Source organism: Natrix helvetica (assembly GCF_964273705.1).
Source record: "Natrix helvetica genome assembly, chromosome: Z".
Classification (NCBI taxonomy): domain Eukaryota; kingdom Metazoa; phylum Chordata; class Lepidosauria; order Squamata; family Natricidae; genus Natrix; species Natrix helvetica.
In genome coordinates, this window is record NC_138554.1 from 50,294,673 (window position 1) to 50,319,677 (window position 25,005).

A 25,005-nucleotide genomic window follows, 5' to 3' on the forward strand; every position below is an offset into this window, starting at 1 on the left:
TTTAAATTTAATTAAGCAGGACGACATTTTAGGAGTCTTTGCTGTGTATGTGTGTATCTAACTGTAATGGCCAGTTGATGGCGATGTTGTCTGTGCAGATAGATGATGTCCTGTACTCTAAGAAGGCTTGCAGGAACTGCATTGCTTTTCTTTTCCATTTTAGTTGCAGAGTGCTTGCTGCTTGCTAAGTTGATTAACTAATGCTGATGTTTTAGGAGAAGGATGGGAGGAGTTCAAGAGAAAGTATTCTGTCTTGTGGTTATCTGAAACTCTTTAATCTGAGCATTTAAAGGCAGTCCATGAATACATTGCTTATTACTGCTATTACTTTGAGGCTGGTGTTTCTGAACTTGATACTCTGCAGATGCTCTGGATTAAACCTCTAGGTGGCGTCCTGCCTTCTCTATTATTTGGTTGCTTAAAGCAAAACAAGCAAGGTCTGGAAAATATTAGTGTCTGTTATTACATCTAAATCTGTTGTATAATGAAGTTGATCATTTTATATATTCAAAAGACAATTGCTGGTTTCATAAGCTTGGGTCCCCAAAACATAGATTTATTTCAACATCAACAAATATTACATTCCATTTGAGAAATTGGGCACTGTGTGACAGTATTATGCAAGCCAAATAATTGGATGGGGCCATTTTCTACACACTCCCATCAAATTAAAGATGAAAGGTTGAATTATATGAAATTAATTTCTTCATCTTTGTCAGTATTGACCAGACTGGGTGCTGCAATCTTTCCAAAATTCAGATAGGAGGTAACCTAGGATTCCTAGGAATTGTACAGTACTTGTGATTTGTGTAACAGCTGTTGTAACCAATGAATTATGGGTTTTCATCATTTCTTCACCATTTTAGTGGCAGTGCTTCATTTCCCACTGCACACTTTTCCACTAGGACCTTGTTTAAGAAAGTTTGCTTCCTTTGTTCACTTTTAGAAATAGGACATCTCCTTCAAGGCACTAATGAAACCTATATGTGCAGGGCTTCAGATTCAGAGGGAAAATTGTTCTTCAAAGCATGCACACTTATAAAAGGTGGCTGCATTTTTCTTCAACTTTTGTACCTGCCCTTTATACGTCATACATGATTACAAGAAAAATATGTTTGAGTGTGTTTCACTGGGGTTTTTGACTGGTGTTATATGCATTCCTATCTAAGCTACAAATCACATTTCTCTCATCGAATCTAAAGTTTTCCCCAGCATTATAATATATATTTATTTTTCTCTATGTACTTGCTCTATATTCTGCACCTTCCCTGAACACATTCTCTTTGCTTTTTCACAGCCTTCTTCCTATGTAATAGAACAGTGTCCCCCAACTTTCTTGGCTTTGTAGACTGGCTGGGGGTGGTAGTTTCATGTATGCAGTGGGCAAATGTGTGCAGTTCCATTTGTGTGAGCAGCTGGCATGCACGCCCGCTACTTGCACAAATGAAATGTGCACACCCATGCATGCCTGCTGCTTGCGTGAGTGGGGATGCTTGCTTGCTTGTTCACTTGCCACTTCTGCAGCCCAGTTCCGAAAGGCTGAAGGCTTGGTAGTGGGCCATGGCCCAGGATTTGGGGATCCCTATAATAGAATGAAAGTTTATATACTGGTTTTGCATAGGAATATGTGCATATTTATTCAGTATCCTGCTTGACTCTAGTATTCCACAGATTCCAAAGCAGCTCATTTTAAAACAGCAATACTGTAACAACAATATAACTTAAAGGCACATCAAGGAAATTAAGTTTTGCAACAGATAAAATATTTACAAGATCTGAAAGCTCTGGGCAAATACCAGTCTTTGTCTACTGTAGAAAATAGGGAGGAGTTGATTCTATGGGAGTCTTCTTTGGCAACATGTTCAATAATTTTTGTGCCAGTATAAAAATGTCCCTGTTCCTTATCATAAACTTCTTACTTATTCTGGAAGAATAAAGATTGTGAGGACTACCTTAATGCAGGGGTGTCAAACTCGATTTCATTGAGGGCTGCATCAGGGTTGTGTTTGACCTGGGGGGGGAGGGGTCAGAGTGGGCATGGCCAGGGTGGACATGGCCAGTTCAATATCACTCATGTTGGGGGTGGCACTCTGCCAAAGAAAACAGGCTCCCAAGCTCAATTTTTGCCTGCAATGGCCTCCTGCAACCCTCTGCCAGCAAAAACTGAGCTTGGGAGGGCGTCCATTTTTATTGGTAGAGGCACAATAGGTCAGGCCTTCACTGTGTCCAGGGTGGTCCAACGGATCTAAGTACCCTGTGGGCCATATCTGACCCCTGGGCCTTGAGTTTGACACCTCGGCCTTAACGTGTCAGTCATATTTAAAAACATATGCAAAGGAAGGAAAGTTACATATTTGATTTGATATTTGGTTAAAAGCAGGTAATCAAGGTATCAGAATATAATAACAGAGTTGGAAGGGACCTTGGAGGTCTTCTAGTCCAAACCACTGCTCAAGCAAGAAACTGCACCATTCCAGACAAATGGTTGTCCAATCTCTTTAAAAAGATAAGAGTATTCTTTAAAAAATGGTGACCCCAATCAATGTTATTGCAATTTGGAATAACTTCAGTTTAGTGTAGAAGTAGCTTCCACTTACTGGCCACATTTGGCACCACCAATTCTGTCACTGTGGGATGGTTGTAAAGAGAAATATCAAGTGACTATCCTGACATGACACCAGCCTGTCTGATTGGCTGTGGTCATTAAGTGAATCATCTGTGGTTGTTAAGTATGACCATGTGACTGTGACTTGTGACTTTCTTTTGTCTTCCTTATTGGCTTTGCTTGTTGGAAACTGGCTGTGAATGTTGCAAATGAAAATCATGTGACTTTGAAATACTGCAACCATTGTAAATGTTTGCTGCTTGCCAGGTGCCTGGATTGCGATCTTCTGACTGTGGGAATGGTGCAACAAGGGATGGGTTGTTTTTCAATGCTTTTATAACTTTGGTCACTGAACAAGTGGTTGGTAAGGAAGAATTACCTGTAATCCTCAAAAGTAGTCCATAGATACATGAGAAAGTACCTTGGGTTATTGTTACCCAGGTATAGAATACTTGAGCCTTTATGAAAAGTGCATGTATGCATGCAATTCAGGCAGACAGTAAAAGACTGTTAAGTACTGAAGTCTTCCATGCCATTGACTTGCATTACTTGTTCCTGATTGGCTGAGACGCGAGCAGCTGGCGGGAGAATCCCACTATCCTATTGGTTAAGCATCTGCCAGCTCTAGTATAAAAGGGCTGTCAGCTGTCATTGCTTTGCCAGTTTGTCTTACTCTGAGCTATTTGCCACTGTTAATAAAGGTTGTGTTAGCTTCAACCTTCCTTGCCTCAGTCCCTGTCTGCCTCGTTCTCTCTACAGAACACTGGCGACCAGGATGGGATCAGGTCTGAGGTAAAGGACAAAAAATCAAAGTCACTGTTAGAGCTGCCTCAAGTCACCAGGCGACGAGACGTCGCTCCAAGACTGATTCCTCACGTTTTCCAGTAGAGTAGAGGGAGGGGTCACGCGAGGGTTTAACACAGCCTGATTGGTCCATTAGACTGAGAGAAAACTTCTTAACCTTCTGTCTCTCCTATTGGTTCCCAGTTTCCTTGAAGTCTTTTGATCCAAGCACTGTGTGTGTTGGTTCCCTAGGTAGGAAAATTAGGTTTCTTTTAAAAAGTAGTTTACTAGATTACTAGTCAGGGTAGTAAAACGAATTTGGTTTATTGGCTACTCTAAATTACAAATTGCTGGCTGCGCCCTGATGGACAGCTTGCCTCTGTCTCGAGCGGCGTGGGAGAGCCCCGTGGGGCACTTCCTTCTCCCTCCTGCGGGCCAGGCACCCTGGGCTGATTCCCGGTTTGCGGGCGTGCTGGGCGACCGCTGCAGCCTTGGAAGCCGTTCCAACCGCCCGCTTAAAAACAGAAAGAACGTCTGGTAAGAGGCGAGGGTGCGGAAAGGTGAAGCGATGCGCCTGAAGGCGCGAAAAGAAAAAGCTTGCCGCTTGGCGCCGCACCGCTTTGCGAGCTGCCTGCCGCCCCGATTGCCACCCCAGGGGTGTGCAAACCAGTGGGAGAGCCTTCGACGAGCCGCAGGGGCCAGGAGCGAGCCGCGAAGACTAGGAAGATGCAGAAGGAGGTCGCGGAAGAGCGGCAAGAGGCTCGGGTGGCCATTTTGCCCGCCACGTGCGCAGAATAGCCTTGCAGCATCGCAGGCCGCCATTCTGTTGGCTGACTCCAGCATCAGCCTCCCCAGCCCTGCACAGAAGCCAGCTGTCCTTCCCGGCGGGGGTTTCTGAGGCTCCAGGACAGGAGAAGGAGGCCTTCTGAAGAGGCCCATCCGGCAGACACGTGAGTGGGGCAATGGCAGAGCACGCGGAGGCGGCCCAGGCCTCTTCGGCCTTGGATCAGGGAGGCAGGGAGGGCCCATCTGACCAGCCCAAGGCCAGATCATCCTCCTCTAAGGCTCCAGCGGCACAAAGACCCTTCAGCGCCGCTAAAAGAGATGAACTCAGGCGCAAGAAGGCCCTGGAAAAGACCTTCGCCAGAGCGGAGAAGAAGGCCCGGTCCACCAGGCCTTCTAAATCTAGATCCCCCGTTGGGATCAATCAGGGTCTTTCCTCCCCACATCAAAGGGGGTTCAGCCCCTCTTCCCCCTCGGTATCCCCTACGGGGTCATACCGGAGTTCCAGGCGGGAAGGGTCCCCCTCCCCACCCGTTTCCCTGGGTACAGTTGAGGCAGAAGCAACAGACCCGCAGGAAGGCACTTCCAGATATTTCCACACTGATAGGGGCAGGAAATCCCTGGACCCAGGCCCTTACCAGGAGGAGATGTCTGACCTGGATCACCTCCCGGAAAGTATTAAAAAGCTGATTTCAGCAGCCATTACTCGGGGTATTGCCCAAAGGGATAGGGGATCCTACTACAGCAGATCACAGTGATATCTCAGGTCTGGGCCTAGGGCCTCTTTCCCCTCTGAGGTTAGCAAGTCCTCCACCAATGGTGAGGATAATCGGAACGACATGGGATTCTCAGAGGATGAGGACTCTGTTCCCCAGATCCTCCATCTTCTTCCACCCTTCTACCCCAGGCGATGTTTAAGCCATTGCTTCACAAGGCCAGGAAGACCACCAAAATTGGGACAGGTGACCCCACGGTTCCCCCTCCCAGGGATCCGGACATGGCCATGTTCTCCAACAAGGCCACGAACAAGGAGGAGATTCCTGCCCCTCCCCTGTTTATGGAAGTGGTGAAGAACCAATGGACCCGTCCTTCCAACTTCTCCACCCCAGGCAGCAACGACCGTCGCGCCTATAACTTGGAACAGGCCTTTGTCCAGGCCCTGCAGCTTCCGGTGGTCGACGCTCCGATAGCGGCTCTTGTTTCCTCCTCCCCAGTGATATAAGGGGATGCGGCAGACAAGATGAAACCGGAGGATAAGTGGGCGGAGTTGACTCTCCGTAAGAATTTTAACGCGTCTGCTTGGGCGGTCAGGGCAGCAGCCGCGGCATCGTACTTTAACCGTACCACGGTGATGTGGCTCCGGCAGCTCCAGGATCGCATTCCGATCCAGGACGACCACCTCCATCAGGACATTACAAAGATCCTGGCAGCGTCCCAATACTCAGCCGACACAACATTAGATGCTGTAAAATTCGCCTCCAGTGCCCTTGCCACTTTGGTCACATCCCGTCGCCTTCTGTGGCTTCGCAATTGGCAGATGGACAATAAGGCGAAGTGGGACTTGGCTGCGGTCCCCTATGCTGGGCCCAATCTCTTCGGGGCGGCCCTCGACCCGATTGTGGTGGAAAATAAAGACAAAAAGAAGGTCATGCCTTCCACCTCCAAGAAGGCCGACACCCGTTCCCACCCGTATCGCAGGCCTTCCACCACCAGGATCTATAATCTTGGCACTAATGATCTATCCCAGAAAGATGTACTTTCTGTGCAGAATGATTTCCAGAACTTGGGGTATGAACTTAATAGTATAGGTTGTAGGCTTATCTTTTCAGAGGTTTTACCTGTATATAAGGAACAAAAAGGGAAGGGCCAGCGTGTAGCAGAGTTTAATGTTTGGCTAAAGGAGTGGTGTAAAAGGGAAGGCTTTGGTTTTATTAGTCATGAAGCCTGTAGCTGGTCCAATGAAAAACTGTACAAAAGAGATGGGTTGCACCCATCCAAGAAAGGAACTGAGTTACTTGGCATTAAATTCACAGATTTTCTTGATAAACATTTAAACTGAAGAGCGGGGACAGAGAATTAATAGATACAGAACATCTCTGTCCCCAGCAAACTAAAATTCATAGGGTTATAAATGCATGTAACACAGATGTGTGTGTGGGTAAGATTATCACTCCTGCTGTCAAGCAAAACCAAGCATGTAATAGTGATTGTCATACCATGTGCATGAATCACACAAGTGGCAAGAAAATAGGGGCAGTCAGGCATAATACAGGTTATGTAGACAGTAAACACAAGGTCAATCAAAATGGACTCAAATGTCTATATACCAATGCACAGAGTATGAGGAATAAACAGGGAGAATTAGAAATTCAAGTAAAAGAGGGCAGATATGATATTATTGCCATTACAGAAACTTGGTGGGATGAAACTGACAAATGGAACATACAGCTAGAAGGATTTAAATTATTTAAAAGAAATAGACCAAATAAAAGAGGAGGTGGAGTTGCACTATATATAAGAAATAACTACGTCTCTACAGAAATAGAGCACAACAATAATGAGAACTATCTTGAATGCATTTGGGTCAATATTAAAGGTTGTGGGGGAAATGACATTGCCATAGGTCTATACTACAGGCCACCCAACCAAGCAGAGGAAGAAGATGAACTTTTTGCTAGTCAGCTAACTAAGGTATGTAGGAAGCACACCACAATAGTAATGGGAGATTTTAACTACCCTGACATCAATTGGGAAACAAACTCTGCACCAAGTGGAAGATCCAACAGGTTCCTAACAAACCTAGCAGACAACTTTGTTTTCCAAAAAGTAGAGAAGGAAACAAGGGGATCAGCCATACTGGACTTAATTCTCACTAACAGAGAGGAAATGATAGAAGGTGTTGAAGCCATAGGAACCCTGGGGGCAAGTGACCATGCAATATTGGAATTCAACATTATCCAAACACAAGTAGTAGAACAAAGTCAAACTAGAGTCTTGGACTTTAAGAAAGCTAATTTCAATAAACTTAGAGAGAGCTTGGGAAAAATTCCATGGATGAGAATCCTCGAGGGGAAAACAACTCAAGAAGCTTGGGAAATTTTGAAAAATGAGATTAGAAAAGCCCAGTCTAACACAATACCAATGAAGAAGAAAAACAACAGCTCCCAAAAGAAACCAGCATGGCTGCATAAACAACTATCTGACAAACTGAAAGACAAAAAAAGTAAGTATAAAAAGTGGAAGGAGGGGGACATAACTAAGGCAGAATATCAGCAAATAGCCCGAGCCTGTAAAGATGAAGTGAGGAAAGCTAAGGCTCACAATGAAGAAAGGCTTGCCACAAAAGTAAAAATTAACAAAAAAAGCTTCTTCCAACATGTTAAAAACAAGAAAAAGGTTAAGGAAACAATTGGTCCATTGCTAGGAGAAAGTGGCAAGAAGGTGACAAGCAACAGGGAGAAAGCAGAACTATTTAACTCATGTTTTGCATCTGTCTTTACACAAAGGGATAAAACAGTCCAACCTATCAAAAGCAGCACCACAAAAGTAGGAACACAAATTGAAATAGGGAAGAAAATGGTAAGTGAGCACCTGTCTACCCTAGACGAGTTCAAATCACCAGGACCGGATGGATTACACCCCAGAGTTCTGAAGGAACTAGCAGACGAGATCTCAGAACCACTGAATTATATCTTTCAGAGATCCTGGAACACCAGGGAACTACCAGAGGACTGGAAAAGAGCTGATGTGGTTCCCATCTTCAAAAAAGGGAAAAAATTAGATCCAGGAAACTACAGACCTATCAGCCTAACCTCAATACCAGGAAAGATTCTGGAAAAAATGATCAAGCAACGAATTTGCGAACACCTAGAAGCAAACAAAGTAATAGCCAAAAGCCAACATGGATTTGTCAAAAACAGATCATGCCAGACTAATCTTATTGCATTCTTTGATAATGTGACAAAATTAGTGGACCAGAGGAATGCCGTTGATATAGTTTACTTGGACTTCAGTAAGGCTTTTGATTAGACCATAACCTACTACTAGATAAAGTAGAAGAATATGGGTTAGACAGCATCACCACCAGATGGATTGGTAACTGGCTGACCAACCGCACTCAACGTGTAGTCCTCAATGGAACTGCATCTACATGGAGGGAAGTATGCAGTGGAGTACCCCAAGGCTCTGTTTTAGGCCCAGTACTCTTCAACATCTTCATCAATGATTTGGATGAGGGAATAAATGGGGAACTCATCAAATTTGCAGATGATACCAAGCTGGCAGGAATAGCCAACACTCCAGAAGATAGGCTTAAGATACAGAAGGATCTTGACAAACTTGAACATTGGGCACTATCTAATAAAATGAAATTCAACGGTGAAAAGAGTAAGGTTCTACATTTAGGCAACAAAAACGGAATGCACAGGTACAGTATAGGTGGTACCTTGCTCAACAGTAGTAACTGTGAAAGGGATCTTGGAGTCCTAGTGGACAACCATTTAAATATGAGCCAGCAGTGTGCAGCAGCTGCCAAAAAAGCCAACACAGTTCTAGGCTGCATCAACAGAGGGATAGAATCAAGATCACGTGAAGTGTTAATACCACTTTATAATGCCTTGGTAAGGCCACACTTGGAATACTGCATTCAGTTCTGGTCGCCACGATGTAAAAAAGATGTGGAGACTCTAGAAAGAGTGCAGAGAAGAGCAACAAAGATGATTAGGGGACTGGAGACTAAAACATATGAAGAACGGTTGCAGGAACTGGGTATGTTTAGCTTAAGAGAAAGAAGGACTAGGGGAGACATGATAGCATTATTCCAATATCTCAGAGGTTGCCACAAAGAAGAGGGAGTCAAACTATTCTCCAAAGCACCTGAGGGTAGAACAAGAAGCAATGGGTGGAAACTAATCAAGGAGAGAAGCAACTTAGAACTGAGGAGAAATTTCCTGACAGTGAGAACAATTAATCAGTGGAACAGCTTGCCTCCAGAAGTTGTGAATGCCCCAACACTGGAAGTCTTTAAGAAGATGTTGGATAGCCATTTGTCTGAAACGGTATAGGGTTTCCTGCCTAGGCAGGGGGTTGGACTAGAAGACCTCCAAGGTCCCTTCCAACTCTACTATTGTATTGTATTGTATTGTATTGTATTGTATTGTATAACTCCACCTGGGCAGTGTTCGCAAAGTGGTGCGCTTCCTTCGGCCTCATCCCTTCTAGGGCGACAGTGCCGGATGTCTTGGACTTCCTGCAAAAGGGTCTGGAGGACGGCTTGTCCCATAATAACCTGCGTCGCCAAGTGGCGGCCTTGGCCACAGTCATGGGGGGGAGGGTTCCCTTACGCTCTCACATTCTCCCCTGGTAAAGCGATTTCTGAAGGGAGCGGCGAATATCAGACCTCCCCCGGTTCCCAGATTCCCGACCTGGGATCTCCCCCTAGTCCTTAAGGTGCTAACAGGTCCACCGTTTGAGCCCCCCCGGATGGTCCATATGCGGCTACTCACTCTTAAAGTGGTTTTCCTGGTGGCCATTACGTCAGCCAGGCGCATATCAGAGTTAGGGGATCTCTCATCCCGGGACGACCTATGCCTATTCCATCAGGACAGGGTGGTCCTTCGCCTGGACCCGACGTTTCTTCCAAAGATGAACACACCTTTTCATAGGGCCCAGGAGGTCATTTTACCTAATTTTTGCCCCAACCCATAGCAAGAACGGGAGCACTTGTGGCACAACTTAGACGTCCGCCGTGCTTTACGCATTTATCTGAGGCGGATGGAGGGTACCCGGAGGACTGAGGCGATCTTCGTGTCCTTCAGACCGGGGTCCCTTGGGACTAAGGTGTCCTCCTCCACCATAGGTAGGTGGCTGAGCAGGCCATTGTTGAGGCCTATGGGGCCTCGGGGCGGGTTCCCCCTTCAGGTATCACAGCACATTCTACCCGTAGCGCCATTACTACGGCAGCTTGGGCTACCAGGGCGCCGTTCGAGGACATCTTACGGGCGGCCGCCTGGGCCTCTCCAACTCCCTTCATTCGTCATTACCGCTTAGATGTATACGCCTCGGCTGAGGCCTCCTTTGGCCGGAGGGTCCTTCAGCAGGTGGCAGCCGATCCTCCCCCTGGGCCCCAGTCTTCCCTCCCTGGGACGCAGCGTGGGTATGTACCTCGCGTGACCCCTCCCTCTACTCTACTGGAAAAAGAACGTTGGTCTTACCTGAACGTGTCTTTTCAGGAGAGTAGAGGGAGGGGTCACGATCCCGCCCTGTTAATTAGATAGGGACTGGGTGGAGGAGGACCGGGGGGCTCCCGGGGCTTGTCCTTTGTTTGTGAATTGCAGATGCAGACTTTCGACTTCAAGGAAACTGGGAACCAATAGGAGAGACAGAAGGTTAAGAAGTTTTCTCTCAGTCTAATGGACCAATCAGGCTGTGTTAAACCCTCGCGTGACCCCTCCCTCTACTCTCCTGAAAAGACACGTTCAGGTAAGACCAGCGTTCTTTCCGTCCTTCTCAGGATGGCTACCCTACCGGCATTCACGGCATTCAGCCCGGTCACTGAAACATGGGGTGCTTACCTCAAGCAGTTTGAATGCTTCCTGGACGCCTGGTCACTTGTACCAACCCCCGCATCCTAGGTGGCCAGGACCTACAGAGCCAGGGCCTGCAGCTGATGTTATGCAACGCGAGGTCCGTTGTCAACAAGGCCCCCCTCATTAATGACCTGATTTCGGAGGGGGAGCCGGACCTCGCAGGAATAATGGAGACCTGGTTGGGCCACGAGGGAGGTTTACCTCTCGTGGAAATGTGCCCACCAGGCTACCGAGCATTCCACCGGGCCCAGGGTAGGGGGGGTGGGGTAGCGGTGATTATACGGGAAGGCCTGGAACCGAGAGAGTTCACTGTGCCACAGATATCCGGGTGCGAGTCTCTTGGCGTGAGATGGGGCCCAGGGAGACAGTTGGGCCTGCTGATTGTATACTTGGCTCCTCGCTATACATCAGCGGCCCTGCCTGAACTCCTCGAGCTAATCGCAGAGATAGCGGTTGAGTCCCCCAAACTTTTGGTTATGGGGGATTTCAACCTGCCGTCGATGGGAGAAGCATCCGAGGTGGTTCGGGAGTTCATGGCTTCCATGACAGCCATGGACCTGACTCAATTAATTCAGGGCCCCACGCACGAGAGAGGCCACACGCTGGATCTTGTTTTTGTCTCTGGCCAGTGGACGAGTGATCTGAGAATAGGGGACTTAGTTATTACGCCCCTGTCATGGTCAGATCACTCACTTCTCCGGCTTGACTTCCCTGGCGCTACCCCCCACTGCGGGGAGGCGGAACCAGAACGTCCTAGATGGTTCCGCCCCAGGTGCCTGATGGAATCGGATAGGTTCCAGACGGAGCTTGGGCCACTTCCTGTAGACCTGACCCGCTCCCAGATGGAGGACCTGGTGGCCGCATGGAATAGTGCGGCCGCCAGGGCCTTAGACCGGGTTGCGCCTTTGCGGCCGCTCCTGCAGCAACGAACCACCCTGGCCCCTTGGTTTACCGAGGAGCTAAGGGTGATGAAACGCCACAAGAGACGCCTAGAGAGCAGATGGAGATCCTCCCGTTCTGAATTTGACCGAACAGAGGTAAGAACCTACTTAAGGACCTACCTTGTGGCATTAAGAGTGGCCAAGCGTCGACATTGTGCCGCTCTTATTGCATCCGCAGACAACCGCCCTGCCGCCCTGTTTCGGGTGACCCGCTCCCTCCTGTCACAGAGGCCGCGGGAAGCCCCCCTGCAGGGCAGAGGAATTTAGGGAATATCTGCAGGATAAAATCGCTCAAATCCGGAGGGAATGGATCCCCCTCAGTGGGCTAGGGGGGACGTCCGAGGCAAGTCTTGAGGGACCATTCTGGGAGGAGTTTGACTCTGTTGTCGCCGACGATATGGACAGGTTGCGTGGGCGACTGCGAGCCACTACATGTTTATTAGACCCGTGTCCCTCTTGGCTTGTACTGGCATCCTGGGAGGTTACACGAGACTGGCTCCTGGTGCTAGTGAATGCTTCATTGAGTGAGGGGTCCTTACCGGCCGCCTTGAAAGAGGCGGTGGTGAGGCCCTTACTCAAGAGGCCTTCTCTGGACCCAACGGAGCTAGCTAATTATCGTCCCGTCTCCAACCTTCCCTTTTTAGCGAAGGTTGTAGAGAGTGTGGTGGCACAACAGTTCCCACGTCACCTGGAGGAAACTGACTATCTAGACCTGCGCCAGTCCGGTTTCCGGCCTGGTCACAGCACGGAGACGGCCTTGGTCGCGTTGGTAGATGATCTCTGGAGGGCCAGGGATGGGGGTTGTTCCTCCATCCTGGTCCTATTAGACCTCTCAGCGGCTTTTGATACCATCGACCATGGTATCCTGTTGCACCGGCTGGAGGGGTTGGGGGTGAGGGGCACCGTTTTGCGGTGGTTCTGCTCCTACCTCTCCGGCCGGACGCAATGCGTGTTGGCAGGGGAGCAGAGGTCGACCCTGAGGCCGCTCACTTGTGGGGTGCCGCAGGGGTCGGTCCTCTCGCCTCTCCTGTTCAACACATATATGAAGCCGCTGGGTGAGATCATTCGTGGTTTCGGGGTCAGATACCACCTGTACGCTGATGATACGCAGCTGTACATCTCCACCCCGAACCACCCCAACGAGGCTGTCGAAATGATGTCCCGGTGCTTGGAAGCTGTACGGGTCTGGATGGGAGACAACAGACTCAAGCTCAACCCCTCCAAGACGGAGTGGCTGTGGCTACCGGCGACCCGGTTCAACCAGTGGATTCCATCACTGGCCATTGGGGGCGAGCAACTGGTCCCCGTGGAGCGGGTGCGCAATTTGGGCGTCCTCCTAGATGCCCGGCTGTCGATGGATGAGCATGTGGCAGCTGTGGCCAGGGGGGCGTTCCACCAGGTTCACCTGGTGCGCCAATTGCGCCCCCTATTGGACCGGGACGCCCTTCGCACAGTCACTCATGCGCTGGTGACGTCCCGTCTGGAGTACTGCAACGCTCTCTACATGGGGCTTCCCTTGAGATGCACCCGGAGACTACAGCTGGTTCAGAATGCGGCCGCGCGGGCAATTATGGGGAGTACCAGGTATTCCCATGTAACACCTATCCTGCGCGAGCTGCACTGGCTACCTGTGGTCTACCGGGTGCGTTTCAAGGTGTTGATTACCATCTTCAAAGCGCTCCATGGCACAGGACCTAGTTACTTGCGGGATCATATCCTATCCCATACATCCCTGCGGCCAATTCGCTCTCACAGAGAGGGACTCCTCCGGGTGCCGTCCACTAAGCAATGCCAGAGGGCGGCGCCCAGGAGTAGGGCCTTCTCTGTGATGGGCCCAGCCCTCTGGAATGACCTCCCCTCAGATATTAGGACCACCACCGACCTCCGCTCTTTCCGTACGAAACTCAAGACCCACCTGTTCCAACTAGCCGGCCTGGCTCAACTATAGTATTACCTTCTAATCCTCCTGGCAGTTATTTTAAATTATAGGGTAGTTTTTAATGTTGTATTATATTTTACCATTACTGGACTAATCTTACCATTATTGGATTGATTTTAATGAATTGGTTTTATGAGTCCTAAGGCCTCCTCTATATAAATATAAATGTAATTGTATATACGTTATGCAATGTCTATATAATTATATATGCTTTTAACTTCCGATTGTACACCGCCCCAAGTCCCTTTGGGGAGAGGGAGCGGTTTAGAAATGCAATAAATCTAATCTAATCTAATCAAACGACTTCACTGGTTTGTCTAGTGGCCGTAAAAGAGGCTATTTCCTCAGTGCCTGAGGCCATGAGATGTTCGGCACAGCCAAGGCTTTGGCAGCCCCTCAGTCCATTCACTCAATACCTTCAGAGATGCTTTTGGAGAAGTTAAAAAACCACTATTCTCCAACTCCCTCACGCATAACCAGACGTTATGCATTCAGACAGAGAACCCAGAGAGAAGGGGAATCCGTGTCAGACTACATGGCTTCCCTCAGGATAGCAGCCCTACATTGTGATTTCCCTGTGCTGGACGATGCCCTGTTGGAACAGCTGGTCTGTGGTATTAGGGACCTCAGACTTCAGCGACATTTGCTGGCGTGAAAAGAGCTGACCCTTCAGGTATACGAAATGTCTGATAAGTCCACCGCAGAAATTCAAAAATTTCTGCCACCGGCCACCCATGCCAGCAGGGGTCACGCTGTCCACCACGACATGAAGTGGATTTCTCAGATGTCGAAGAAGAAATAAGCTGCCTCAAACTGGCAACCTGGAAAAAATGAACTCAAACAGACTTTTTGCCTCAGTCGGGTTGCCTCAGTTGTGGTGGGAACCATGCAAGGTCAGTTTGCAGGTTCAAAGCCGCCATCTGCCAGCGGTGTGACAGGAAGGAACATTTGGCCAAGGTGTGCAGGGCGCCTATGCCAATTGCTGACCGGCCGCCTGAACACACTTTGCCAAGGCAGTCCATGAAACGGGCTCCTAGACAACGCGAAGATTGTGCCATCGCGGGTGACCATCAGTACTCTGAGTGGGCCGTCAGCCACGCATCCCTATCGAAGCCAGCCCACAAGATCTACTAGACTGTCCAAATAGAGGGAGAGCCCTGTAAAATGGAAGTGGACACTGGCTCTTTCAAATCCCTCGTCTCATGGGCTACTATCAAACGGATAGTGCCCAGCCTTACTAAGGCTACCCTTAAGCAGTGCCCGATTCGCCTCAGAGACTATCGGGGCAACAGATTCCTATTGTGGATTGTGCCACATTCCAGATTGCCAGCCGCAACTTCCAGGGGCCTCTTCCCCTCATCATCGTCGATGGCCAGCTGCCCAGCCTCCTAGGGCTGGACTGGTTCTCTGCATTGGGGCTCAACGTCTCTGGCGTTCACTCAGTGGTTCCAGACTGCTTCGCCACACTCACCAGCGAGTTCGTGGACATATTCGACGACCAACTAGGTAAATATACGGGGACACCCATTTCGTTTAATTTGGACCCCCAGGTGGCACCAATACGCCTTAAGCCAAGGAGAGTGCCATTTGCCCTACGACCCAAAGTAGATCTGGATAAGTTAATTACACAAGGGGTGCTAGAAGCAGTGGACCACTCTCCCTGGGAAACTCCCATTGTTATACCCATCAAACAGGATAGGAGTATTAGGATCTGCAGGGACTTTAAATGTACCATCAAAAAAGGGTTGCAAGCCAACCTTACCCCGTGCCAGTGGTGCAGCACCTGCTTCATTCCCTGGGGCGGGGAAATGTCCTTGCCAAGTTAGACTTGGCACAAGCCTACCAGCAGCTCCAGGTGGACGAAGCCACTGCCATGGCCCAGACCATCTTGACCCACCAGGGGCTTTTAAGTGCAAGAGGTTACAGTTTGGGGTTAGCGTAGCCCCAGGCATTTTTCAGAGCCTGATGGAGAGAATGCTCCAGGGGCTGCCAGGGGTAGTACCATATTTCCGTAGCGTGGAATTTCTGGGGTACCTTGTGGACGCTAAGGGCATCCACCCAACCCCATCCAAGGTAGAGGCCATCAAAAAAGCTCCCACGCCCTTGTCTAAGGCTGAGCTGCAAGCCTTCCTTGGGCTGCTTAATGTGTATGCCGTATGTTTGCCCCTTAAGGCTTCTTTGGCGGAGCCTCTGCACAGGCTCCTGGATTCTAAGGCGCCCTGGCATTGGGGTCCTAAGGAAGCCCATGCTTTTTGAGTGGTTAAGGATGTTCTCACGTCCCAGTCTCTACTGGTCCAGTACAGTGATTGCCTCCCTTTGATTTTGGCGTGCGATGCATCACCTTTTGGCATTGGGGCTGTTCTGAGCCATGTCCTACCCAATGGCTCAGAAGCCCCAATTGCTTATTATTCCCGCACACTCTCAGCTGCAGAGAGAAACTACAGTCAGCTATATAAGGAGGCCCTAGCTGCTGTAGCAGGGATTAAACATTTTCATGACTATGTCTATGGCTGTTTTTTTTCAATTGGTTACAGACCACAAGCCCCTCTTGGGTATTTTGGTGGGAGACCGCCAAACGCCTCAGATTTTGTCGCCCAGGATGTCCAGATGGACAGTTTTCCTAGCGGCTTACAATTACCAGCTACTCTATAGGCCTGGTAAGAATCTGGGGCATGCGGATGCCCTCAGTCGCTGCCCTCTGCCAGGGTTTTGGTCCTCTTCTACTGCTTGCTCATCATGGGGTAGGAGGCCTCCGAGATGCAGGGGGGTGGAACTGCCCCATTCACCTCACCTCACCAGCTTACCTCAGGACCCCTCAGAGAGGCCACCCATGCTCAATATGTGCCTTGCCTCGCAGTAGCAACTCCACCAACCTCATTCAGGGTGACCACTGACCCACTTCTTGTTTGCTTGCAGCCACAATGGAGGGGAGGGAGAACAACATGCCAGTGTCACAGCCATGAGATGAGGCCGGGTGGATAGAATTGCCATACATGCCCTTACCAGCTCAGGGCCCTGCAGCCAGACCATCCATTCCCTGACATCTGCCTCACCCCATGGTTGCAGCATCCTACACACTACTTGGCCTCCTGCTCCATTCAGGCTGCAAGTGAGCAGAAGAAGTGGGCAGGCAGTCATGTGGGCTCCTGCTGTACATGGGTGTTAGTGCTGCCATCGTGAGGCAGCTGTCGGAATGGCATAGCTGCAGGGCCCCTGAGGTAAGCCATTGTGGGGCGCATGAGGCAGCTTCACCATCACCCTGCCTCAACTTGTGGCTGCAGCACCGCAAGCAACCAGACAAAATGGGTGGCCAGGCAGTTGCTCAGGCTCTTAAATAGGGCTTATTTTGGGAGTAGGGCTTATAGTAGGTGCACGTGTAAAACATACTAGGGCTTATTTTCAGGATAGGGCTTATTTTGAAGGAAACAGTATTTTAAACTAGGCTGTTGTGGCAGTGTGAATTGTGTATTATTTTATCTTTCTATTGCACTTCCTGGTTCTACAAAAGCTGTGATGTAGCAATTTGCAAAATATTCTGAATTCAAATTATATGTCATCTGTTTCAAATTATATTTTCAATGTAATTGAATTATTTCAATCATGAAACAACAGTTTTGACTTCACAAAATTGTTATTATAGTTATTATTGTCATTATTATTGCTATTGTTGTTATTATTATTAAGTGATTTAATCATTAATTTGATTCACATTCTGGGACTGGTAAAAACTTAACAGTTGAAGTCCTAAACAAGAACCTAAGAGCTGTTAAGGTAACATCTGAGTATATAGGAGTATATAGCGATGTCAGCCGTGTTGTGGGCCAGATGTCTATCTGTTTGGATTTGAAAATCCCACAAGATTCTGCTGCAATGAGAAACTATTTTTCTTGTTGCATATGTAACATTTGCTGTTGTCACTGACACATTGAGTGTTGCTTTCATGGGATTGGTCTGCAGGGCTTGTTTTGGACAGCCAAAATGAAGCCTTCAGTTTCTTTCTTCAGCACCTCTGATTTCAACCATCTCCATGTTTGCTTTGTCTGTACCTTTCCCTCAATATCCTTCAGGTATTGACTGGATAGACTTCTTTTTCCAATTAGAAACTCAATGCTCAATTGTTTCCTTTTGTTATTCTGTTTTCAAGCTTATTATTTTCAAGATATTTCCCTTGTTCTCCTTCAGCAGAGGCTCTTTTGCTTCCTTTTTTCCTCTTCCACAATTTATTTTACCTGTAAGAGTGAAACTATTATTATTGGTATTGTTGTTCGTCGCACCAGTCAACCAGATGTTCAGACTGGATTTGGCATTTTTTTTGTCTATCAAATCCTTTCCAAGGACCTGGGATAGGCAAATCTGAATGTTTGATGGTGTTACAGATATCATTGCAGAATGTTAGCTGTTCTGAGTAAAGCTGCCTTTTGCAATTGACTGACAGTGAATTTGTCAATGCCAGTGGTGTTCAAGTGATGCCCCAGTTGTTTTGGGATTGCACTCAAGGCACGTATTACTATTGGGGCTACTTTTGCTTGCTTCTGCCATAGTTGGTCTGTTTCTATTTGCAGACATTTAAATTTTGTGATCTTCTTCAGTTCTTTCTCTACTGTTCTGCTGTCTCCAGGTACTGCCATGCCCACTATCCAGACTTTTTTTCCTTTTTTAATCAACAATTGTTAAATCTGGGATATTATGTGGCAGGTGCCCATTTGTTTGAGTTCTAAAGTCCCAGAGCAATTTAACTTCTTCATTTTCTATGACTTTTTGTATTTTATGGTCCCACCACTTCTTGCTTTCAGGCAAATGATATTTCTTGCAGATCTTCCAATGCACCATTTTTATGCTGTTGCTTGAAGTCAGTCTGGGCAATCTACTTGTAGCAGCTAACCAGGTGATCCAATTTCTTCAGCTTCTTTGCATAGGTGACATTTGCTGTCTGTTGCTGTCTTTGTATGCATGTGTATGCATTTGTTCTTAAGGCTTGCTCTTGTGCAGTCAGAAATAGCCCTTTGTCTCTTTCTTCAAATATCCTACTCTTAGTCATTGCCAAGTCTTGTTATTATCTCTTTTCCCTGCTATTTGTTTAATGTATTGGTCATATAATGTTTTGTCTACCCATGCCCCCATTCTCTTCCTCATTTGGTCCTTCTTGTTGGCCAGTTTTAGTCTTGCCAGTAGTCAGTAAGGCTTCCTGGTATACTGGTTTCAGTGCATTTGCTTACTGTCCTTCAAATATTTTTCCAATGCTCTTTTTTTTCTTTAACCATCTGATGTACTTGCAACATAGATGCCCACGTAATTTCCTTGGTAGGTAAGAGTCTGCCTATGTTGCTGTGAGGATGAAAGGCTTGCTTCGTTGTCATTAGTTTTCTGATCTTTCTGTCCATGGCTTTTAGTTCTGCCTGAGTCCAGCTGTGTGACTGGAATTGCCCAGATGTTATTTCTTTGATGGTATTTCCTTCATTGAGTTTGGACTTTCACTGTCTTTGATATACTCATTTCTAATGTTTTTCTTGACTTCAATGTGCTTGATTTTGTCATCTTGAAGGATATCCAGATATTTGTAGTGATCATCTTCATCCAGATTCTTGATGTTATTACTGTAGGACATTTTGATTCCTTCAGTTTTCACTGTTTTTCCTGTTTGATGGTGAGTGTGGCAGAATTGTCCAGTCACAGCTCCATCGCAATGTCTTCTCTACAGTATATATACAGATAGTTTTGAGCAGCAATTCTATTTCAGATGGTGTTTTTCCAAATAGCTTCAGGTTGTCCATGTAAAGGAAGTGGGATGGACTAGCAGATGTTTTTGATTTTTTGATAGCCATGGCTTGAATTAGATGATGATGATGCCCAATAATTTTTCAGAAAATAGAACATTTCAGTCCAAGCTGTATGTATCATACACTTTATATCACTTATTTCTCACTCCTACTGCTACTTGCTTCTTTTCCTAATCCTTAAATGTAGACACTATATGAACATCTGTCCTTCGATTATGGTTTAGCATATGGATTCCTAAATGATGGCTTGTGAACCCCAGAAAGTCACAAACTATCTGGGGATATGTGGGGGGGGGTTAGTAGTTGTTTAGACTTAAATTACTAAGATTAAATATTTTTATAACTTCCAGTATTTATTTAAATTACTATTTCTTACAGAATATTATTTTGAAATGAAAAAAATTGTATAGCTAATTTATAAACTGATTCAAGGTATTTATGTCTGCTGTTGATTGTGTCTCTATAATTGGACTACAGGGTTCTTTATGGATTGGGATTAATAAAAATCTCATGTCTGCAGACTATTGCAACTGACACCTTTTGATCATGTGACAAACTTATTGGATGTTGGTGATCCATTGACATTACCATCAGTTATTGAGTTTGCTTCTCTTGGATTTATTTTTGTATCTTCAGTTGAATATATTCATAGGCTTTGGAATCTGTCCAAATCTGTTTCATTCCTTTACATTTTTATATGATATCAAGATGAAAATATGCCTGCCCAAAATAAGTGATATATTTATTTCATTTTAAGTTATTACTTTGATTCATGGTGGAATTTTTTTGTATCAAGAAACAATTCAACATTTTAGGGGGTCTTAATATCACAAAGTTTGAGAATCTTTAGTTTATTATTTTATGCAGTTGTAGTTTTTATATGCAAACAATGGCTTACTATAATGTATTATTCTTTGGACTCATGTCTGGAAGGATGAAGGGAATATTTGCCATTGCATGAATACCTAAAGTAATCTAAATTGTTGCATTAGGTTATAAGGCTGCAAATTAAGCAAAACAGAAGAGAAAAAACTTATCAGACACTTGGTGGTGCTGGTGGGAAATGTAAGTTCCTTCCTTAAGGAATCTTATTATAATTCATTTATGTTAGTGTACTGAACTGTTAGCATTTCTAATAGTAAATCTACCACTTGAAAAGTGAGGGTTTTTTAAAATTGTTAAACTCTTTACTAAGAAATTGTATTACAGAAGTATAGAGAGACTAGTGGCTGAAAGTAAAACCTGAGTTTATAGAATTTTATTTATCGGAATAGTTAGGATCTGCAAAATGTATAACAGGGGCATTGTGATGCTATAGTAGGCTGATTAGCCAGCACAGCATTTATAATTGTGTGTGGCATATCTGGAGTTGTTTTTTTTAAAAAACTGGCATTGCAAAGGAACATCTAAGATTTATGTATGGTAGTTAAGACAAAAGCATTTGGTTTTCATGTGATATTCCAGCATTTAGGAGATTGTGCAGACAAATATGCTAGGTGGAAAACTATTGAATTTACTTCAATTCAGTGCCTTTCCCACAATTCCCAACACAGGGAAAAATTTAGTTCAAAACATCTGGAAATTTTTAGGAAACAGCTGTACTGGCCTACACAGCTGCATAAGACCTGTTGTTACTGCTTTGCATTTATGGAGTTCTCTTCTATTGGAATTTTCTAGATCTCAAAGAAAAGTCTCCATCTGTAAAACAAACAAAAAGCAATGTACCTTATTGGTTGTATTTGCATATAAACCCTGCTGAACCCAATTGGCTAAATGTCTACATAGTCATTGTGCATTGTTTTTAGTGCATTTGGCCTACCTTAGTGTAATTCAACATACTTCAGCATAGTTAGAAAGATATGTTCCTCTTTTTATGCACTATAATTGAAAACCCCAGAATTCTATTATTAAAATGAATGGAGCAGAGTTAGTGACTGAGTCTACCAGATGTTTTCAGAGAAAGTATACAATGTAATATTTAACAAATTGCCAAATAGCAACTTGCTTGATTTGGAAGATTGCAATATAATAAACACCCCATTTTGACTATTTGATAGTTAATAATTTGTACTTCCTATAAATAACTTTAAACAATTAGTTTGATCCTATCATCTTTTTTATTCTGTTTAGTTTCTTTTCTTCCCTGCAAAAGATAAGACTAATAGATTCTGAAAAGATTCTACCCTTGTAATAGGCCCCATTGCTGAGAAAGACTGGTGGTAGGTGTTTTGGCACGCAGTTTTACGGCATATTGTGAATATCACATACTTATTTTGTTCCTAAAGATATGCTTTAGTCAGTTCTACCAATCCTTTGGATATTTTAATAGTTTTCATGGCTCTTAACTCCACAGATCTTACGGCGTATGCAGCTGATTGCTGGTCCTCCTGCACTGATCGATCATTTTCTATTAGCCGTCGGGCCATTCATTTTTCCGTCTGCACGCGCCTTTTTAACTTGCTTTAGTAGCTGTCTGGCTCGCGCGCAAGCCAGGCTTTTAGCTGCAAAGCTATAGTTTAACCCCGCAGTGCGCACGGGAAACCGACGGTGGCGCTAGCGCCCCCGTTTTTGTGTTTAATTCCCCCCCCCTTCTTTTTGCTTTCCCTTCCCCCTGCCTTGCCTGCCCGGTGCATTCTCCGATTAAAGGGAGGAGGAGGAGGAGGAGGAGGAGGGCAGAGCAGAGAAGGAGCTCAGCCGCCATTTTTCCCCCGAACATTATCTAGCAGCAGAAAAACAGCAGTAGCGCCACCTCCGCGATCGCTGCGGCTGCCTTCTGTTGTACGCGGGTGGAGGGTCGGGTACGAAAGCAAAAAGGGGGGGTGAAGGCGGAGAGGAGGAAACGCCGCAGAGACTGTTGCACATTGTGCCCCACTTTGAAGAAGAGCGGGAGACCCTCCTTTGCAGTAGGAGGAGGAGGAGGCACCGCAACAGCCGCCGCCGCCGCCTGGGGGGAGAAAGCCAGGAGCACCTTTTTTTCTCTCCCCCCCCCCCCAATCGCTGCCGCCGCCTCTCTCCCTCCTCTTGGGTGCGTGGGGTGGGGGCGGTTGCAAAAGAGAAGGCAACCTTCCCGCCCCCCCGCCCCGAGTCCCTTCCTTCCCCAGCCCTTTTCCTGCCCGCCCGCCCTCCTTGCCCGCAGAAGAGCAGGGAGCAGGCGGGCAGGGAAAGGGGGAGTTGGGGCTGGAAGGAAGGGGGAGAAAGGGGAGCGACCGAGGGAGAACAGCAACGGCGAGAAGAGTATTTGTGGTGGCGGGAGAGAAGGAAGAAGATTCTGCTACTCGCGTTCTCCTTGTTTGCAAACTGCGCCCTTTTTTATTATTACAACATACATATATATATTTTTTGCGTCGGCCCGGATCCGCCCGGACTCTGCTCTCAGCTCCGTCACGTGGTAGGTGTCGCCGCCTGCTTGCTTTGCTTTTGCCTGCTTTACTCGATTGCTTGCTTGGCTTTCCCGTTGCCCTTGCTCGGCCCTTCTGTCGCTGTCTTTGTTAGCGCTACTGGCTGCCTATACCCCGCACGAGCCCGCAGCGGCCAGAAAACAACTTCTATGACCCTTATTTCTTCCTCTCCCCCCTGATTTCGATTTGCGACTCGTTTGCCTTTTAATTTCTGGTTCCTAAGGTGTGCAATTTTTTTTGCGGAGAGATTTTTCTTTTTTAAAAAAAGCCGTAAATCATAATGAAACTTCCTTGTCCAGTTATTTATTTTCCAGTCGAAGTGTAAGGTACTGCCACGTTCTTAATTCTTCATGATATGTTTTTCCCCTTTTTCGTGCTACTTTCCCGTTCTTACCTGTTATGTGTTTGCAACACTCAGGCGTTTGCGCTGTCCTGCAACTACAATGCGATCTCTTCTCTACCTCATTACCTTTGGAAAGCCATAAAGCTGTGCATCTTGGAGTAATCGCGCTTTTATAGGGTTACAAAAGAGCTTTTAGTTTCCCTTAACAGTTAAGTGTGGGACGGAGTGGGGGAGGGATGGAATAAGCACTGCAGCCAGTCGTCTATGCTAGGGGGTTGGGAAGAGGGAACTGGAAAAGATTGACTTTGTTTAATGTTTGGAATAGAGGCGACCACTCCCGCTGTCCATTTTACAATAGCACTTGTAAAGTACTTCCCTCATTCAACGCAACACGATAACCTCTTCTGTAACGGGCCCGTCCCTCGATTGCGCTGTTACTGTTATTGTTAAAGTGGCATTTAAAACTAGCCATGTATGTGCGCGATTATGCGAAGTATTGCGGTTCCAATGAAAATTGGGGGAGGGGAAGAAGAAAATCTGGTTTCTTATGGCGCCACTTTAACTTGAAGGCTTTGCTCTTCTGTTAACGCAGAAAGCTTTCCAATTGGAAGATGTTTATTTTCTTTGTATTAGTCGCTTGCTTCCTTGTCTCCTCCCCCTTTCATAAACACGCTGCTTTCCAATTTACTTCTCGCTAACATTCGAACTCCGGCGTTCCCAAAGTTCCATCACATCCGTCCAAGCCTACCCCCAATTTCCATTCTCAAACATCTTGTGTGTGCGCCCCCCCCCCCGCCGTGAGCGCGCCTGTATTGGAGATTTTGTCGTCACGTGGCTGGTTGGCAGTCATTTTTGTGTGCGCCTTGTGGAGACTGCATGCTGTATCCTTATAGCTGTAGCTTTTACAATCAACAATGAATTTGCTTCTTTCTCCCTCTCTTCTCTCATGGTACTTTATAAAGCAACTTCTATGTTATTATGGGGCTTATTTATATATTCTAACCAACCAAACTTTTAATATAGTTTTGGGGAAGGCTTACCTAAATTATACTTGTTTTGCTTAATGTCTATTGTGTGAGATTTCCCTTTTTATTGTAATAGAATCTGAAATTGCTGTTTGGGGTATAGACTTGGATCAATGTAATAAGCAGTATAGAAGGTGTGCTAGGAAGTTGGTTCTTAATGACATTTTATTATCAAGTATATTTACTCATTTGTACTTATGAGCATGCTGTTTTCCTCCTTAATTAGACTTGTCTTGCTTACTCTAGTGAATTTCCCCTAGTGAAACATGTTGTGGTGCCTGTATTTATCACTGATAAGTTAGAATTAATGGCACTGCTTTTGTACTTAAAGTAAACTACCAAATATAACTCAGTTTTTTTCTTAAAATTGAAAATTCTGCCTCTATTTGACCTTCTAGATCAGTTCAGAGAAGAGATACAGTTGTTAAAATAAGATGAACCTTAGTTTGAAAGGGAAATTGGCATTTTCAATCCTTTGATTTAAAATCTGTTCAGTGTTGCATAATTGTTTGCTGCCACTTTAAAATAATATGAGAACATTAACGGTGTTTGTATTCTAAGCACTAGAAAATTGTTTCTTTCTCTCTTGCAATTGCATGATGGCTCATACCAGTATTTACTCTACCTATGATGCATAATTCTAAAAATAAAACCGGTAAAAAGCTTTTCTGCAGTTATTAAATGTTGTAAAAAGTACTTCTGGTTGTCAAAAACTCTAGAAACTACTTTTTTGAAATGTTAAAGCTATACGTGGAAAGCAATCTTTAGAACGGTAGTGTTATTGCACTAGCAGATTCAACATGAAGGCTAATCAAGTTGCTGTA

The 25,005-nt window shown here is 46.1% G+C and overlaps 1 protein-coding gene across 8 annotated transcripts in view; it reads left to right on the forward strand.

Moving 5' to 3' along the window:
• The window catches only part of KANSL1 (KAT8 regulatory NSL complex subunit 1), a 189,756-nt gene that overhangs the window by 10,943 nt on the left and 153,808 nt on the right, over positions 1-25,005 (forward strand). For 3 of the 8 annotated variants that reach the window (XM_081969741.1, XM_081969747.1, XM_081969748.1), the window contains exon 1: positions 22,124-22,803. The exons of 2 other annotated variants lie outside the window; for them this stretch is intronic. The gene's annotated coding sequence lies outside the window, so the exon portion shown is untranslated. Of the gene's footprint in view, positions 1-22,123; positions 22,804-23,120; positions 23,140-23,288; positions 23,365-23,969; positions 24,106-25,005 lie in introns of those variants that run through there. 3 more of the 8 variants (XM_081969746.1, XM_081969745.1, XM_081969744.1) reach the window with 3 other exon arrangements.